Source organism: Thalassophryne amazonica, chromosome 22, assembly GCF_902500255.1.
Source record: "Thalassophryne amazonica chromosome 22, fThaAma1.1, whole genome shotgun sequence".
Classification (NCBI taxonomy): domain Eukaryota; kingdom Metazoa; phylum Chordata; class Actinopteri; order Batrachoidiformes; family Batrachoididae; genus Thalassophryne; species Thalassophryne amazonica.
The window spans coordinates 33318341-33322369 of NC_047124.1; positions in this window are offsets into that span (position 1 = coordinate 33318341).

Here is a 4029-nt window from a genome sequence, read left to right on the forward strand (position 1 = left end):
AAAGTTGTGACCATCAGCAAGATAGATTTTTTTCCAAATGAACACAAACAGAATATAGAAAAAGATACATCTAGGAACTACACACTTTCATACAATCAAAGTGTCAAAATACAGAGAAATATAAAGTAAGAATTACAAAACAAAATGAAGAAAGAAAATGCAAGGACGACCTATAAAGGAAACAAAATGTTGGATATATTTCAAATAAGCAAGAAACGACATATGTCTCCACAGATCTTTCTATTTTGTTGGAGCAACAAGACAAACTGCACAAACAAGTGACAAGGTCCAAAGTTCAGGACCCAGTGTGAGGAGCTCAGTGCTCCCATTTACGAGTGCACATGTGTGGGTCAGTATATAATGAAAACAGAGAGCGAATCACTCAGTGCAGCGCTTACATGAGCCAGCTATCATCTGTCAGCCTGCCAGAAAATGTGTCCCCTGTCTTTATAGCCGGTATTACACTCTACCATCTGTTATTACCTCCACCAAGGAGGTTATGTTTTCGGTCAGTTTGTCTGTTTGTCAGCAGGATGACTCATGTTAAGTGAGACCAGCGTGCACGGTTTTAAATCACACACAGGAACTCGCTCAGCTGAAGCAGAAGTCAAGGTAGGAACTTTATCACATGAACCTCTTCAAACTCAAAGAGGTTAATAAGCTGAACAAATTAATGCCGAGATCTTATTTGGAATCAGGTCAGATCTCTGAGCATTGCTCCATCCACCACATCACATTACATCACAGAATCGCCTTGAGCTCTGGATGGCAACCACCCAGACAGACAACAGGTCCAGCCCCACTAGAGCCCATACAATATGGATTTGTTGGGGTGGCATATACAATGCAGATTTTTAAAGAGTAAAAGCAAAAATATTACACCAAAATATCTGCTGATATAAATTTACATTTTAAAAAATGGCAATGGCTCGCCACATTTCAATGTCAAGACGTTATAATAAAGAAATGTAGTCGAGGCTCGATTTGTTACAGTTCAAACATTAATTTTATTATTGATGAATAGAGCATACAACTAAACCACATCACGCTGCCGTCACTGAGATTGATAGTCCACGACTTTAGCCGCTCAGCATTTGCACAAAATAGACGTCTTGCCTATTTTGACCTCGCCTACCTGCCAGTATAACGTTGCTGTAAAATGCCCACTCTGGCTGAAAATGAGTGACGGCTGGTCGCTTTTCCTCTGTCTCTTGTAGTTAATGTGACCAAGGAGTGATGCCATTGGACCTACCTCTGTTGGACAAACTATGTAATGACATCATTTCCAACAGCCAAACAGTATTTCTGCATTGTTTATTTTGGAAAATAAGTTTTTATATCAGCAAAAATAACACTAACAGGCTCATATCACCCACCAATCGATATACTGATCAGGCTCTAATCCACCGCTTAAGAGAAGCCATGTTATCTACCACAGCCAGGTGAGATGTGGGTGTCACCATGGACTTCTCCATCCGCTGGTGCCAACACTGCTGGATCATGCTTGGAGAAAATCACCACATAGCCACAATATCAGGTGATCGTACCCAAGGGTCCTCCAGAGAGACAACCAGTCATCACCTTAGGTCATAGGTTAATATCCAAGTCTCAAAATTGTGCAGTAGGGCAGGAAGAGGGCCCCTACAGATGCGGATCTTCGTCTTGCAAAGGTATCGGCACTGCCAAGCACCTCTATCCAGTGAGCACATGACCTCAGCTTTTTGTTATTAGGAATATTGTAGCCAAAGCTTAAATTTAATATTAAAAGAAAGACATCATTCTATCCCACAGACCACCTGCATATGCTCTCTGACCACATGCGTAAATCTTTTTCCACTCCTCCTCTGTGGCAACTGCATCCTCAGCATCCTTCTCCTGATGTCTTGTATCTGTCCCCTACATATGTGCAAACCATCTTGCCTTTGTCTGTCTCTAAACCACCTTTCCTACACTGTCCATCTGGTTGCATGTCTGAATCATAAAATTTAAATTACATTTTCCCCTCTTACAGTGTCCAATATTTTACAAAGCATCAACTCAAAATAATTTTCATAAGTTTCATAATTTAAAACCTTGCACTGTGATATGGCAGCAGACTGCACTATCCACTGTGACAACACAGATGCTGGAGCTGCTTTGACTTTAGTATATATACAAAAAAAAACCCCCAAAAAAACCATCTGATATCTGATTTATGTTTTGTGAATTTTTTTTTTGTTTTTATTTTACAGTGAGAACAGTGACTACAACGTGTTTATGCCAAATGACTGAAGATACAATTATCATCATTATGGCCCACTCACACGGCAATTCGTGAACAAACGGAAAAAAGTAAAAAAAAGTCAATTCTTTGAGAAAAGGTGGACGAAAGAGCTTTATCACCGAATAGCCTGCGAAGCAAGAGTGCAAAAGGGACGAAAGAGGAACTTAACAAAACAGAAGCTAACGATCTCAACGGTTTAAACGAAATGTGCCTGGAGCCACTGCTGGAGCAGTGTGTGTCTGCATCTCCAAGTTCCAGGACTCTGCTGGGACGGAGCTCATAGCGCCTGAGTCCTGGAGAAACTGTTCCTCATCCAGAACAAAAGAGGGATCACCTCCATCATCAGAAACCTCACTGTCTAACGACACTGCGCACTCCGTCTTGCTCCAATGAAGAAGAAAAAATAAATAAATAAATAAAATCTGGTGTGCCGTGGTCACTGCATTATGTTCTAAACTATATACATTGATTTATAACAGAAAACTGGCAAAATGGGGAGTAAATATAAGTGTAGAGATGATTGAATATATCAGAGCAGTATATTGATCAGGGCGTGTGAACGTGCATTGACTCACGTGCAGTTATCTTCACCAGTCGCAGCTGATCCACAATGTGAATTCTGTCTTCCAGAACAGCTCTTTACATAATCTTTTTAATTATCTACTTGTTGCTACATGTACATAAGGGCTGGATTGTCATTCCTACACTCATATTGTTATATTTAGTAAAAAAAATAATAAGCGCACGCAACAGCTGCTGCTGCATTCCAGTATTGCTGGAAATTACACAACTTTTTTTGTTGTTTCAAATTGAGCAGATGCTTGTGCCAAAATAATTAATTGTATCCACACAAAAGATTAATTCTTCCCTATATAAGGTGCCTGAGTCCATTGAAGCTGACTCCTCACCCAAATAAAAAACAAAATAAACAATCCAGGCAAGCAGGCCGAGTTTGCCCTATAATTTCCGACAGTACATGAACGCAGCAGCAGCTTCAGTGCGGAGAAACAGGCTTCTGTACTGTGTGAAAACATTCAGCTGGTTGAACGAAGTCAAAATAAACAAACGATTAAAAACATCAAGAACGACAGCAAAATGAAACACGGACGGATTGATGTTTTCGTTGCCCTTCATTCAAATTTTTCAACACTTTAAAAATCTTTTCTTGTTTCGTAAAGCTGGGCAGACACTGTACGATATTTTCAATCATTGTACTTGGCTCCAGCTCAAACTGTGCGACAAAACCGCAGGGTGTAAAAGTTCGGAGCATATAATTAATGTTCTCACACTGTACAGCCCGATGCTCTGATGCGATCTGACTGCTCACATTGTACGTTCAAAAACCATACCTTGGACTCGTTTCCAGAAGCAAAATGTAAACAGAAGCTTTTTTTCTTTTTTCAAACTTTATTTACATTTCTTTTTTTACAAATCAAAATAAAATCAATTTTATTTATATAGCACCAAATCTCAACAAACCGTTGCCCAAAGGTGCTTTATATTGTAAGGCAATAGCCGTACAACATTTACAGAAAAACCCCAACGGTCAAAACGACCCCCTGTGAGCAAGCACTTGGCGACAGTGGGAAGGAAAAACTCCCTTTTAACAGGAAGAAACCTCCAGCAGAACCAGGCTCAGGGAGGGGCAGTCTTCTGCTGGGACTGGTTGGGGCTGAGGGAGAGAATCATATAGTAGCATATCTACAAGAAGTCTCTACAAAAATCATAATTTTGTTGTCCAATTATTGCTGACTTCCCCTCCAACG